The 15,982-nt window shown below is 49.6% G+C and overlaps 1 protein-coding gene across 2 annotated transcripts in view; it reads left to right on the top strand.

Annotated features, from left to right (window-relative positions):
• The window catches only part of LOC143808071 (putative cation-transporting ATPase 13A4), a 730,794-nt gene that overhangs the window by 523,640 nt on the left and 191,172 nt on the right, over positions 1 to 15,982 (top strand). The window lies entirely within an intron of this gene.

Raw genomic sequence — 15,982 nt, 5'->3', positions numbered from 1 at the left:
AGTCGACACTTTTTTTCCAGAAAAGCCATCCCAGCCCTGCACCAGCATGTTAAACAGCGCATCGTCCATGCACTCAGGCAATCTGTGAGTACAAAGGTGCACCTGACTACAGATGCATGGACCAGTAGGCATGGCCAGGGACGTTATGTGTCCATCACGGCACACTGGGTGAATGTGGTGGATGCAGGGTCCACAGGCGACATCAATTTAGGGACAGTTGTGCCTAGGCCACGGTCTAGGAAACAGTTGGCTGTAGGCGTTCGCACCCCCTCCTCCTCCTCCTCGTCCTCCTGCAGAAGCTACAGCTCTTCCACAGAACGCAGTCGGCCAACCACTCCATCGGCAGATGACACTGTTGCACACCAGTTGTCCCATTATGGGCCAGCTACTGCCAAGCGTCAGCAGGCTGTATTGGCTATGAAGTGTTTGGGCGACAACAGACACACCGCGGAAGTTCTGTCCGAGTTCTTGCAACAAGAAACGCAGTCGTGGCTGGGCACAGTAGATCTTGAGGCAGGCAAGGTAGTGAGTGATAACGGAAGGAATTTCATGGCTGCCATCTCCCTTTCCCAACTGAAACACATTCCTTGCCTGGCTCACACCTTAAACCTGGTGGTGCAGTGCTTATTGAAAACTTATCCTGGGTTCTCCGACCTGCTCCTCAAAGTGCGTGCACTTTGCTCACATATCCGACGTTCGCCTGTACACGCCAGCCGTATGCAGACCTATCAGCGGTCTTTGAACCTTCCCCAGCATCGCCTAATCATAGACGTTGCAACAAGGTGGAACTCAACACTGCACATGCTTCAGAGACTGTGCGAACAGAGGCGTGCTGTTATTTATTTGTGGGAGGATACACGGGCAGGCAGTAGGATGGCAGACATGGAGTTGTCAGGTGTGCAGTGGTCGAAGATACAAGACATGTGTCAAGTCCTTCAGTGTTTTGAGGAATGCACACGGCTGGTTAGTGCAGACAACGCCGTAATAAGCATGAGCATCCCCCTAATGCGTCTGCTGATGCAAAGTTTGACGCACATAAAGGAGCAGGCGTCTGCACCAGAGGAAGAGGGAAGCCTTGATGACAGTCAGCCATTGTCTGGTCAGGGCAGTGTACAGGACGAGGTAGCGGGCGAAGAGGAGGTGGAGGACGAGGAGGATGATGGGGATGAGTATATTTTTAATGCGGAAACTTTCACGGGGGCACAGGAAATTGGTTGCGTGTCACGGCCGGGTTCTGGTTTTTTGAGGGACACAAGTGACGTAGATTTGCCTGCAACTGCCCCTCAACCAATCACAACCGGAGATTTGACAAGTGGAACTTTGGCCCACATGGCGGATTATGCCTTACGTATCCTACAAAGGGACACACGCATTACGAAAATGATGAACGATGACGATTACTGGTTGGCCTGCCTCCTTGATCCACGCTATAAAGGCAAATTGCAAAATGTTATGCCACATGAGAACTTGGAACTAATATTAGCAACCAAACAATCAACTCTTGTTGACCGTTTGCTTCAGGCATTCCCAGCACACAGCGCACGTGATCGTTCTCACACGAGCTCCAGGGGGCAGCAGACTAGGAGTGTTAGGGGTGCACACATCAGAAGTGGCGTTGGACAGAGGGGTTTTCTGACCAGGTTGTGGAGTGATTTTGCTATGACCGCAGACAGGACAGGTACTGCTGCATCAATTGAAAGTGACAGGAGACAACATTTGTCCAGTATGGTTACTAACTATTTTTCATCCCTTATCGATGTTCTCCCTCAACCGTCATTCCCATTTGATTACTGGGCCTCCAAATTAGACACCTGGCCAGAATTGGCAGAATATGCATTGCAGGAGCTTGCTTGCCCGGCAGCAAGTGTCCTATCAGAAAGAGTATTCAGTGCTGCAGGGTCAATATTAACCGAAAAAAGGACTCGTCTGGCTACCCAAAATGTTGACGATCTAACATTCATTAAAATGAACCACAACTGGATTTCAAAATCTTTTGCCCCACCTTGCCCGGCCGACACCTAGCTTTCCTATGAAAAGCTCTTGCCTGTGAATTACTTTTCTAATGTCTAATTTGCTGCTGCAGATTGTACAGCATACGACATGTTTACACCTCCCTAAATGGCCAAACTCCCCACACGGGGCCGTGGTATCGCGACTTGGCGCAAGCACCCGTGAGACTGCTGTTTGTCTGAAGAGGTGGGTGTGCTCGCTTTTGGTTGACGGCATTGCTACTGGGTCCCTCATAGTACAATGTAGTGTCTCTGGCGGTGGTGGTGCGCACCCAACGTCAGACACACCGTTGTAACATGAGTGGCCCTGGGGCGGTCCCGCCGGCCTCAAGAGAGTTCCCCCCTACCCCAGCTCAAACTGGGCTGTACTACGTGCAAAATTATGTCGCACAGCTCCACCAATCTTTAGTCTATTCGCTGACATCATTCAATGTCTGGCACTGACAATACAAATTTGTAGACATCTATGATGCAACTTAAAGTAGTCTGTGTCTGTGTCCTATATTGGCACCATTAAATAGTTACTGCCAAATTACTATGTCAGAAACACAGCAGATGAGCCCACCCCTGTACCTAAGTATGCCATCTTTTTTTTTGTTTTGGTTGTTTTGCGAGACATTAACATCTATTTATATTTTGGGAGTACTGGGACAGACACTCCTTGCACTACTCCTCCACTCAGCACCAAGCTGCCTGCCCGTGTATCCATGTAACCGCTGTAAAACTGCCATGAGCCTATTGTTTGTTATTTTAGGCCTTTGATAGCCTGTCTGCGGTCCCTACTCCTCCACTGACCACCAAGCTGCCTGCCCGTGTATCCATGTAACCGCTGTAAAACTGCCATGAGCCTATTGTTTGTTATTTTAGGCCTTTGAAGCCTTTCTGCGCTCCCTCCTTCCACTAGTCCTCCACTGACCAGACCACTGCTGCCCGTGTACCCCTGGAACCAATTTTAAAGTGCCTACAGCCAGCCCATTTTATTGTGTTAGGCCTTCGAAGCCTGTCTGCGGTCCCTCCTTCCACTAGGCCTCCACTGACCAGACCACTGCTGCCCGTGTACCCCTGGAACCAATTTTAAAGTGCCTACAGCCAGCCCATTTTATTGTGTTAGGCCTTCGAAGCCTGTCTGCGGTCCCTCCTTCCACTAGGCCTCCACTGACCAGACCACTGCTGCCCGTGTACCCCTGGAACCAATTTTAAAGTGCCTACAGCCAGCCCATTTTATTGTGTTAGGCCTTCGAAGCCTGTCTGCGGTCCCTCCTTCCACTAGGCCTCCACTGACCAGACCACTGCTGCCCGTGTACCCCTGGAACCAATTTTAAAGTGCCTACAGCCAGCCCATTTTATTGTGTTAGGCCTTCGAAGCCTGTCTGCGGTCCATACTTCCACTAGGCCTCCACTGACCAGACCACTGCTGCCCGTGTACCCCTGGAACCAATTTTAAAGTGCCTACAGCCAGCCCATTTTATTGTGTTAGGCCTTCGAAGCCTGTCTGCGGTCCATACTTCCACTAGGCCTCCACTGACCAGACCACTGCTGCCCGTGTACCCCTGGAACCAATTTTAAAGTGCCTACAGCCAGCCCATTTTATTGTGTTAGGCCTTCGAAGCCTGTCTGCGGTCCCTCCTTCCACTAGGCCTCCACTGACCAGACCACTGCTGCCCGTGTACCCCTGGAACCAATTTTAAAGTGCCTACAGCCAGCCCATTTTATTGTGTTAGGCCTTCGAAGCCTGTCTGCGGTCCCTCCTTCCACTAGGCCTCCACTGACCAGACCACTGCTGCCCGTGTACCCCTGGAACCAATTTTAAAGTGCCTACAGCCAGCCCATTTTATTGTGTTAGGCCTTCGAAGCCTGTCTGCGGTCCATACTTCCACTAGGCCTCCACTGACCAGACCACTGCTGCCCGTGTACCCCTGGAACCAATTTTAAAGTGCCTACAGCCAGCCCATTTTATTGTGTTAGGCCTTCGAAGCCTGTCTGCGGTCCATACTTCCACTAGGCCTCCACTGACCAGACCACTGCTGCCCGTGTACCCCTGGAACCAATTTTAAAGTGCCTACAGCCAGCCCATTTTATTGTGTTAGGCCTTCGAAGCCTGTCTGCGGTCCATACTTCCACTAGTCCTCCACTGACCAGACCACTGCTGCCCGTGTACCCCTGGAACCAATTTTAAAGTGCCTACAGCCAGCCCATTTTATTGTGTTAGGCCTTCGAAGCCTGTCTGCGGTCCATACTTTAAATACTCCTCCACTCACCACCAAGCTGCCTGCCCGTGTATCCATGTAACCGCTGTAAAACTGCCATGAGCCTATTGTTTGTTATGTTAGGCCTTTGATAGCCTGTCTGCGGTCCTTACTTTAAATACTCCTCCACTCACCACCTAGCTGCCTGTGTATCCATGTAACCGATGTAAAACTGCCATGACTGCCTACTGTTTGTTATTTTAGGCCTTTGATAGCCTGTCTGCAGCCCCTACTTGCAATACTCCTCCACTGACCACACCAATGCTGCCCGTGTACCCCTGGAACCTATTTAAAAGTTCATAGAGCCTAGTTATATATTTTATTTACTATTAATAAGGCCATGATGGACTACGCTGTACCACGCTACAAGCTAACCAGTCGACACTTCTTTTGCGAGAAAAGCCATCCCAACCCTCCACCAGCATGTAGAAGACCGCATTGTCCATGCACTCTGGCAATCTGTGAGTACAAAGGTGCACCTGACAACAGACGCATGGACCTGTAGGCATGGCCACGGAAGATTACGTGTCCATTACGGCGCAATGGGTTAATGTGGTGGATGCATGGTCCACAGGGGACAGCCTACTAAGTCTGTCTGCAGTCCCTAATTCAAATTGTCCTCCACTGTCTAAATCGGAACTTCCACCTTCTGGCTTTCGGCCTATAGTATCAGAAATTAAACTGCATTTGGCCTTCAACTTTGGTTAGGGCCTACTAACGGCTTCTGCCCCTCCCTGGTGTTGTCCTCAACTAAATAAAGCTGAGCTTCAACCTTCCGGCTCTCATTAAGTGGTTTTTAAAAAAAAAAAATTGGTGGTTAGGGCCTACTAACGGCTTCTGCCCCTCCCTGGTGTTGTCCTCAACTAAATAAAGCTGAGCTTCAACCTTCCGGCTCTCATTATGTGGTTTAAAAAAAAAAAATGGTGGTTAGGGCCTACTAACGGCTTCTGCCCCTCCCTGGTGTTGTCCTCAACTAAATAAAGCTGAGCTTCAACCTTCCGGCTCTCATTAAGTGGTTTTAAAAAAAAAATGGTGGTTAGGGCCTACTAACGGCTTCTGCCCCTCCCTGGTGTTGTCCTCAACTAAATAAAGCTGAGCTTCAACCTTCCGGCTCTCATTAAGTGGTTTTTAAAAAAAAATGGTGGTTAGGGCCTACTAACGGCTTCTGCCCCTCCCTGGTGTTGTCCTCAACTAAATAAAGCTGAGCTTCAACCTTCCGGCTCTCATTAAGTGGTTTTAAAAAAAAAAAAATTGGTGGTTAGGGCCTACTAACGGCTTCTGCCCCTCCCTGGTGTTGTCCTCAACTAAATAAAGCTGAGCTTCAACCTTCCGGCTCTCATTATGTGGTTTAAAAAAAAAAAATGGTGGTTAGGGCCTACTAACGGCTTCTGCCCCTCCCTGGTGTTGTCCTCAACTAAATAAAGCTGAGCTTCAACCTTCCGGCTCTCATTAAGTGGTTTTAAAAAAAAAATGGTGGTTAGGGCCTACTAACGGCTTCTGCCCCTCCCTGGTGTTGTCCTCAACTAAATAAAGCTGAGCTTCAACCTTCCGGCTCTCATTATGTGGTTTTAAAAAAAAAAAAAATGGTGGTTAGGGCCTACTAACGGCTTCTGCCCCTCCCTGGTGTTGTCCTCAACTAAATAAAGCTGAGCTTCAACCTTCCGGCTCTCATTAAGTGGTTTTAAAAAAAAAATGGTGGTTAGGGCCTACTAACGGCTTCTGCCCCTCCCTGGTGTTGTCCTCAACTAAATAAAGCTGAGCTTCAACCTTCCGGCTCTCATTATGTGGTTTTAAAAAAAAAATGGTGGTTAGGGCCTACTAACGGCTTCTGCCCCTCCCTGGTGTTGTCCTCAACTAAATAAAGCTGAGCTTCAACCTTCCGGCTCTCATTAAGTGGTTTTAAAAAAAAAAAAAATGGTGGTTAGGGCCTACTAACGGCTTCTGCCCCTCCCTGGTGTTGCCCTCAACTAAATAAAGCTGAGCTTCAACCTTCTGCTCCAAATTACCATTTTAAAAAATGCAATAGGCTTTTCCGGCCTACTAAAGGTGTCTGCCCCTCCCTGGTGTTGTCCTCAACTGAACAAAGCTGAGCTTCCACATTCTGGCTTTCGCCCTATACTATCAGATATTAAACTGCATTTGGCCTACTAGTGTGGTTAGGCCCTTGAAACAGTGTCTGCTGCTCTTGGGTTTGCTACTCCACTGAACAAAGCAATGCCGCCTGTTTAGTCCTGTTACCAATTTTGAACTGCATGTAGCCTACTTTATTCTTTGGCCCTATATCTGTTTCCTCCTCATCCTGCCCATTGCCCAGCCACTGCTAAATGAGTCTGCTGGTACATTGACCTAGACCACTACATTCCCCTTGTACTCTACACAGCCAGAATCTGACCCTGCTGAAAGTAAGGTTCCCCTTCCCGCATGTTATACCACCTTACACAGGGACAAAGAGGAAGGTGCAGATGAAAGTGCAGGTTCCTTCATCAGGTGGGGGGGCATACTCGTTGGCGACGTCACTGGCACAGGGCCCCTCAGAGTACGCAAAAGTGTCGCTGCTGGTGGGAGGCGCCCCCGCCATGCAAACACACCGCCGTACTTTGAGGGGCCCTGTGCCAGTGGCAATGCGAACGAGTGGGCCCCCCCTGCTTGCTCAGGATCACAGCACTTGCAACTTTTAAATACTTACCTTTCCCTGCAACACCGCCGTGACGTAGTCCGCATTTCCTGGGCCCACGAAAAACTTGAGCCAGCCCTACTCCCCCCACAACTTTCCCCCAATTCCCTATGCCCAACTATTATTATACAGTTAATTAAGATTGGCAAGCTTCAGAAACAAGAATGGATGTTTTTGGCATTAAAATGGGCACTGTAGGTGTTTTCCTGGCCTCCACTCACTGCCGACTATGCTTCCCCATTGACTTGCATTGGGTTTCGTGTTTCGGTCGATCCCCGACTTTTAGCGATAATCGGCCGACTGCACTCGACTCGACTCTGGACAAAATCGGGTTTCCCAAAACCCTACTCGATCTTAAAAAAATGAAAGTCGCTCAACCCTAGTGTTGAGCGATACCGTCCGATACTTGAAAGTATCGGTATCGGAAAGTATCGGCCGATACCGGCAAAGTATCGGATCTAATCCGATACCGATACCCGATACCAATACAAGTCAATGGGACTCAAGTATCGGACGGTATCCCTGATGGTTCCCAGGGTCTGAAGGAGAGGAAACTCTCCTTCAGGCCCTGGGATCCATATTAATGTGTAAAATAAAGAATTAAAATAAAAAATATTGCTATACTCACCTCTCCGACGCAGCCTGGACCTCACCGAGGGAACCGGCAGCGTTCTTTGCTTAAAATGCGTGCGTTTACTTCCTTCCGTGACGTCACGGCTTGTGATTGGTTGCGTGCCGCCCATGTGACCGCGACGCAACCAATCACAGCAAGTCGTGACGTAATTTCAGGTCCTGAATGCAGAATTAGGCATTCAGGACCTGAAATTACGTCACGGCTTGCTGTGATTGGTCACGTCGCGGTCACTTGGGCAGCACGCAACCAATCACAAGCCGGGATGTAATTTTAAAATGCGCGCGTTTCCTGCCTCCCGTGACGTCACGGCTTGTGATTGGTCGCGTCGCCCATGTGACCGCGAGGCGACCAATCACAAGCCGGAACGTAATTTTAAAATCCTGAATGCCTAGAATTAGGCATTGAGGACCTGAAAATTACGTCACGGCTTGCTGTGATTGGTCGCGTCGCGGCCACATGGGCGGCACGCGACCAATCACAAGCCGTGACGTCACGGAAGGAAGTAAACGCGAGCATTTTAAGCAAAGAATGCTGCCGGTTCCCTCGGTGAGGTCCAGGCTGCGTCGGAGAGGTGAGTATAGCAATATTTTTTATTTTAATTCTTTCTTTTACACATTAATGTTGTTTCGATACCGATACCCGATACCACAAAAGTATCGGATCTCGGTATCGGAATTCCGATACCCGCAGGTATCGGCCGATACCCGATACTTGCGGTATCGGAATGCTCAACACTAGTCACTAGTGCGACCACACTTAGAATACTGTGTACAGTTCTGGTCTCCGGTGTATAAGAAAGACATAGCTGAACTGGAGCGGGTGCAGAGAAGAGCGACCAAGGTTATTAGAGGACTGGGGGGTCTGCAATACCAAGATAGGTTATTACACTTGGGGCTAGTTAGTTAGGAAAAATGAAGGCTAAGGGGTGATCTTATTTTAATGTATAAATATATGAGGGGACAGTACACAGACCTTTCTGATGATCTTTTTAATCATAGATCTGAGACAGGGACAAGGAGGCATCCTCTACGTCTGGAGGAAAGAAGGTTTAAGCATAATAACAGATGCAAATTCTTTACTGTAACAGCAGTGAGACTATGGAGCTCTCTGCCTTATGATGTTGCAATGAGTGATTCATTACTAAAATTTAAGAGGGAACTGGATACCTTTCTGGAAAAGTATAATGTTGCAGGTTATGTATACTAGATTCCTTGCTAGGGTGTTGATCCAGGGAACTAGTCTGATTTCCGTATGTGGAGTTGGGAAAGAATTTTTATTTCCCCAATGTGGAGCTTACTCTTGGCTACATGGTTTTTTTTTTTGCCTTCCTCTGGATCAACATGTTAGGGCATGTTAGATTAGGCTTTGGGTTGAACTAGATGGACTTAAAGTTTTCCTTCAACCTTAATAACTATGTTAGATATTTGACAGTAGGGTATCTCCGTCACAGACCTCACATATTAGTGTGCTCAAAATTGTGCCAATTCAGGGCTCCGTTGCATTTTTTTGCTGTGTCTTTGTCATCACTCTGGATGGGCTGGTTCTGTCTCTTTCCTGGTAAGGTCTGCATTAAATTAGTCCACCTCTCTTTGGTTCTGGGGCGGCTGGTAGTTCCTGGGTTCTGAGTTGGTTATACTTCCATCTACTCGGTTTGAGATAGCTGACCCAGGTGTGACGGGGTGTACGGCAGAGCAAGAAGGGACAACAGGCCAAGGGATGATTCCACAGATTTATTATCAAGAACGCTGGAACAACACATGCAGGTAGATCTACAGAGTCCACAATTAGTCCACGGAACAGGTTCGGGGCACCTCCCAATAATCCTTGTGCCCGCTAACAAAGCAATAGTCCACACGAGTCTAAGGGATCCCAAACAATCTCACGAACGACGAGATATGTCCTCAGCTCAAGTCTCGCCCCGTTCGCTTCCGCAGTCACAGATGGACATGGGGTCTTGCCTCAGCTAAGAATCCCCACTCCTTCTCCTTCCAGCATCAACTCACATCTCATCTCAAAAAATAAGAATGGATTGTCTGAGCTCTTGGGATCCGCCCATGAAGGGGGTAGGGGTCACACCTTCTATTCAATGGCTGAGTCCACCAGAAGATTCTATTCTGGTCGGCTCCACTTAGTCTATGTTGTATGTACATTTGACTAGCCACCTGCTGAGAGGAAGAATGGCTATTCCTTCACTAGTTGACAAAGCTTAATTACATTATAGCTTAGGGCTGCAAGTATTGGGGGAAGGAGACATTGGTACAGGTGACTCCCAGCACAAGAAAACAAAATAAATTACAGCTAATAGAAACCATAGAACAGTTACATACATCAAATGGCATATTATTCAAATACAGGACAGGGCAAAAGTACATATCATGACACCAGGTTATTCCTCGGTAATCGTTGTGCATCTGTGCGTGTGTGCCTTGCTGTGTATGACCTGGTTTGCCCCCTGAATACTGCCCCTGTTTTCAGCTTGGTACTTCTCTGTCTATCCTGGCTTTCTGGCCCCTTGGTGTCTGACCAATCTGCTGTTTTTCTCCTTGGTACCTCGCTCCCATCTGTCTCCCGACTCTCGGCTTGTCCTTTGAATATTGTCAGGATTCCCTGACTGCTGCCACCAATTTGTCACAATTCACACCGTGACCGTCACCCCTACGTCACGGATTGGGGTGACTTTTGGCCAACAGACGGCTATCACATGTGCAGGGGGCTTATCTTAGTTATCCCTCCACTGCTACAATGTGATAAAAAAACACACATGGCTATTGACCTCTTGTTTACAGCAGGGGCTTATTTTAGGTATCCCACTGCTCTTCAATATACCATGAACTGCAGGGATCTATGAATATCCCGCGTACAGTTCCACTTAAACCTTGCAGCTCTCTGGCGCCCCCCTTTCTGTCCGATCAGATTAGGTACTGCACCTTGGGTAATTAGTCGCCAGAAAGGCTGACTGTTATGTACTGGCTATTGGGCATGCTGCAGTGATGCGATAAATTACTCCCACTCAGGCAGGAACAATAATTATCAACGCCGCAGTTGCTACAACAATACCCAAAGGCCTGCACGGTACGCTGCCACCAGCTTCGATTAAACAGGTCCGAAGCTAACCCAACACAGTAGCGTATTTCCCTTCCAGAGACAGGGTACGTTTTAGAACAGGAGAACGAATCTAGTATATTAAATATTATACTCCAGAAAGTTTAGGCAGTGTTTATCGAAAAATATTACAAGGATGTTACAAAAGAGACAATTGCAAATATGTACAAAGGTAATTATAACATAAAGGGATTAAAGGAGAAAAGATAACACTCACATGTTCTCAGAGCATTGCAGGCAACCAGGCTAGTGGAGTTCCCATACGTCACAATGCATTAGGACTTGCTCAGGGCTCTTCAGGTAAAAAAACCTGACTGCTGGAAGCCTGCCAGAAACTTATAACCTGCAGCCTGTGACATCACAGAAAGGGCTGGGTTAAGATCGCCCTTCTCTTTCTTCAGTCTTGGTAACTCTAACACAAGTTACTCTAATGGCTGTATCTCCGCTACAGAACATGTCATAATCATAACAAACCCAGCATTCATCTCGTATTAACGTTGGCATTCTAATGAGATCAAATATATCCTATTTGTCATGCATAATTACAGCGAAATCCCTACTTCTTTACCAGATGGAGTTAGAAGCCCGTGCTTACCGTGGCGGATGGATCCACCGAGGGAGATTAAGAATATGCATTTTCCTGTTCCTATCTTAATTGGTTTGCCTACTATCTTACAAAAACAGAACAAAGGACTTTCATGGATTCTGGAAGCTTCTCTACCAGTTTAAGCTGGTACAACTGTCTATGCAGCTACGTTTAGCGGTCGTAAAAATTCTTTTGGGATGGGTATGAGGGATTTGGGAGCTGAAAGTCAGGAATTTGCAGCTACAAGCCATAAAAGCTGTTGCAGAATCACTCCAAGAAGGGGGTCTTAGCCCACAGCATGCTAGCTAGAGAAACTAAACTTATATGATATTTCATACAATATCGTGACACCTCCTCCTTTTGGAGTGCGCTACGGAGGCAGAACCTCATGGTGCTCCTCCATGCGCACCTCAGCAGGTTCATCCTGGTGGGCCAACCCATCAACATTGCCATGCTCTGGCTCCATGGTGCCTCCACCTACCTGGTGTCCCAGGTAGTGAACCTCACTCATGCCCATCTGGCACTTTCCCGGCTTGATAGTCCATCCTGCTCGGTGAATTCACCTGAGCACCTCCTCGAGATGCTTCAGGTGTTCCTCCCAGGAGGGACTGAAGATGGCAATGTCATCCATTTTACTTCTCCAGTCCCTGAAGCAGGAGGTTGACCATCCGCTGGAAAGTGGCAGGGGCATTCTTCATGCCGAAGGGCATGACCGTGGACTCGTCCAGTCCAAAGGGTGTGATAAAGGTGGACTTCTCCTGCACCTCGGGGCTCAGGGGAATCTGCCAGTATCCTCGACTCAGATCCATTATTGTCAGGTATTTTGCGCCAGCTAAATTCTCAAGCAGCTCCTCGATACGTGGAGCCCCTGAAGCAGGAGGTTGACCATCCACTGGAAAGTGGCAGGGGCATTCTTCATGCCGAAGGGCATGACCGTGGACTCGTCCAGTCCAAAGGGTGTAATAAAGGTGGACTTCTCCTGCGCCTCGGGGCTCAGGGGAATCTGCCAGTATCCTCGACTCAGATCCATTATTGTCAGGTATTTTGCACCAGCTAACTTCTCAAGCAGCTCCTCGATATGCGGCACTGGGTGCATGTCAGAGGCTGTAATGGTGTTGAGCCCCCTGTAGTCCACGCAGAACCGGGTGGTCCGGTCCTTCTTTGGCACGAGAACTACAGGTGAGGCCCACGTGCTCTTTGACCGTCGAATCACCCCAGCTGTAACATCTCATCGATCTCCTGGCGCATAATCTGCTGCACCTGGTCAGAGATTCGATAGGGTGTTCGCCGTAGTGGGGCGTGATTCCCGGTGTCCACCTCGTGGGCTGCTAACTCAGTCCTCCCAGGTTGGTTGGAGAACACGACCCGGAAGGGCTGCAGTGTGGTTTGCAACTGCAACCGCTGTGGTTCAGTTAGCGAGGCGCTTACCTCCACGTCCTCAATGGACTCACGGGCCTTGGCTTGGGCCAGCATGTCCAGGAGGGTGTCTTCCTCCCCGTCTTTGGGTAAGCTGCAGACCGGTAGGACAAAAGGTTCACGTTCGTGATGAGCCTTCATCATGTTGAAGTTAAAGGCCTTTCGCCTACCCCGAGCGTGGTCAAGCGTGACCACGTAGGTGACCGGGTTGAGCTGTTGGTGGACGACGTACGGGCCCTCCCAGGCTGCCTGAAGCTTATGCGTTGGCACGGGGACCAGCACCCACACCATTTGACCCACGTGGTAGGTCCTCTCTCGGGCGTTCTGGTCGTACCAGTGCTTCTGATCAGCCTGAGCCTGCGTCATGTTGTCATGCACCAACTGTGTCAAGGTCTGCATCTTGTCACGGACGCGCATGACATACTCCACTATGGACACTTCAGAAGGGTTCGGCTCCTCTTCCCAGGATTCTCTGACTAACCCATGGGGTCCCCGGACTCGCCTGCCATACAGGAGCTTGAAGGGGGAGAACCCCGTTGAGGCCTGCGGAACCTCTCGGTAAGCGAATAGCAGGTGTGGGAGGTACCACTCCCAGTCAGGCCTTTGGGTCTCAACCAGCATGCGTAGCATCTGTTTGAGTTTACCATTGAAGCATTCACACAAGCCATTGGTCTGTGGGTGATACGCACTCGATACCAGGTGCTTCACCTGCATTTTCTTAGAGAACCTCCATTAGGCGAGACATGAATTGGGTCCCTTGATCAGTGAGCATCTCCCTGGGAAATCCTACATGTACAAAGATAGCCAACAGGGCATCCGCCACCTTATTTGCCCTAGTTGACGACAGAGCTACTGCCTCTGGGTACCGGGTAGCCTAGTCTACCACAGTAAGGATATATCGCTTTCCAGAGCTGCTGGGGATGGCCAGCGGGCCCACAATGTCCACCGGGATCCTCTGGAAAGGCTCCTCTATCACTGGCAAAGGGATCAGGGGAGCCTTAAGAGCAGGTCCTGCCTTCCCCACTCTTTGACAGGTGACACAGGAGCGACAGTAGTTTGACACATCTGTCCCCATCTTAGGCCAATAGAAGTGATGAGACAGCCGGGCCTTTGTTTTGCTGATCCCCAAGTGTCCAGCTAGCGGGATCTCATGGGCAATCCGTAACAACTCACCCTGGAATTGCTGCGGGACGACCAGCTGTCTTTCCCTCAACCACCCCTTTTGCGATTTTCCGGGTACTGTCTCCCGGTACAACCTTCCTCGTTCCCAGAACACCTTCTCCTTACCAGTCTCGGAGAAGGGCATCCTGGCGAGTTGTCTCAAACTCTCTAGGCTCGCATCTGTGTGCAGAGCGGCCTGAAACTCCTGGCTAGGGGAAGCCAGAAGTGACGTCAGGGTCCATTCCCCACGGGAACCCTCTTGGACCTGCTCTGGGTCCACCTCTGGTTCAGTCACACTGATGACAGAGGAGGGTCCGGGATGCAGACAGTTATCTGCGTTCCGGGCACTCTTACTGCGGGTGACAGCAGCTATGTAGGCTGTCTCCCCGGGGGTTTCTACAGACCCATCAGCCAACGCTGCTATGGGTTCTACCTCCCCATCCACCCCCATTACCTCAGGAGCATTGCCACTTATGGGCCAATTACCTTCCTCGGTGGCACTGGTCAATTGCATGGCATCACCTTCCTCACGGTTCCCATGTATCTCCCCATTTCCTGTAGCACCAACACTTGCCCCTGCTAGGGGTTCCTCAGCCGTCTCACTCCACAGAGCGACGTGGCTGAGCACTCCTGTACCTATGGACACATCGACTTTCACAGAAAAATCATTATCAGATTCAGTTGGCACAGGTACAACATTTTCACCATCAATCCTAGGGAAAAAATGGTTATCAGATGCATCATTATAAGATAAAGCATGGTCAGGTAACACATGCGATCTCCCCTCATCATCATCATCAACATCAGGGTTAAGGTTACCATTATTAGCAGATTGGGGATGGGTGTCCGGGACGTAGTATGCAACCATCCTCCCCAAATCAGTCCCCAATAAAACATCAGTGGGCAAATTATCAGACAGCCCCACTTCCTTCACCCCGCTCCCAGCACCCCAATCAATATAAACCCGGGCCATTGGCAAGGGACAGCTGATGCCCCCAATCCCAGTGACAGTTAGGGCTTTCCCCGGAATGATTTCTTCAGGGGCCGCCAGTTCAGGTCGGATGAGGGTTCGTTCAGCCCCAGTGTCATTGAGGCCTGTAGCAACATGGCCTCCCACGGTGACGTGCTGTACATTGTCACACACCCTCCCAGCCACACAACCCACCAAAAGAACTGCTGCATTAGGCCCTGGAGCCTTGGATGAGGGGGTTCTTCGGCTTGTCTGGACAGTAGTGACTGATATGACCAAGCCGCTTGCAGTGGTAACACAGGCGAGGGTCGGTGGTAGGTCTGGTGCTGTTGGCCACGGGGACAGGACCTCTGGTGTGTTGGCTGGCAGGGGTACTGTCGTTGGATGCAGGCTTACCCCCTCTCCAGCTGGTGGTGACTGGCTTCCGCACTTCCGATCTACGGTTGGCCTCATAGGCATCGGCAATCTGCGCTGCTTTCGTCACGTCTTTGGGGTCTCTGTCCATCACGAACTGTCGCACCTCAGCTGGGCAAAGATGGAAGAACTGGTCTTTGATCATCAGGTCTCGCAGCTGTGCAAAGGTGGTCACTGACAGTCCTTGGGTCCACTGGTCAAAGTGGGTCCCCAGTCCATGCACCACATCACTGTAACTGTCTTGTGGGCCACGTTGGAGGGTCCGGAACTTTCTACGGTACACCTCGTGTGTAAGCTGGCTTGGCTATCAGAGCCTGCTTGATGGCCTCATAGTCTCCATCTTGTTCTTGAGGGAGGGCAGCCAATGCCTCCAGAGCTTTGCCTCTCAGCCCTGGTGTCAGGTATCGGGCCCATTCTTGTGTCTTACAAAAACAGAACAAAGGACTTTAATGGATTCTGGAAGCTTCTCTACCAGTTTAAGCTGGTACAACTGTCTATGCAGCTACGTTTAGTGGTCGTAAAAATTCTTTTGGGACGGGTATGAGGGAATTGGGAGCTGAAAGTCAGGAATTTGCAGCTACAAGCCATAAAAGCTGTTGCAGAATCACTCCAAGAAGGGGGGCTTAGCATGCTAGCAAGAGAAACTAAACTTATATGATATTTCATACAATATCGTGACAAATATGTCTTTGTCTTAGTACTCTGTGTCCTGCATTTTTTTGGTAGACCCTCTGTTCTTGTGCGGTAGCTTTGCCCCATCATCTCTGGAG

Source organism: Ranitomeya variabilis, chromosome 2 (assembly GCF_051348905.1).
Source record: "Ranitomeya variabilis isolate aRanVar5 chromosome 2, aRanVar5.hap1, whole genome shotgun sequence".
Classification (NCBI taxonomy): domain Eukaryota; kingdom Metazoa; phylum Chordata; class Amphibia; order Anura; family Dendrobatidae; genus Ranitomeya; species Ranitomeya variabilis.
Note: the sequence above shows the minus strand (reverse complement) of the source record. Positions and strands in the feature narration are given on the sequence as shown.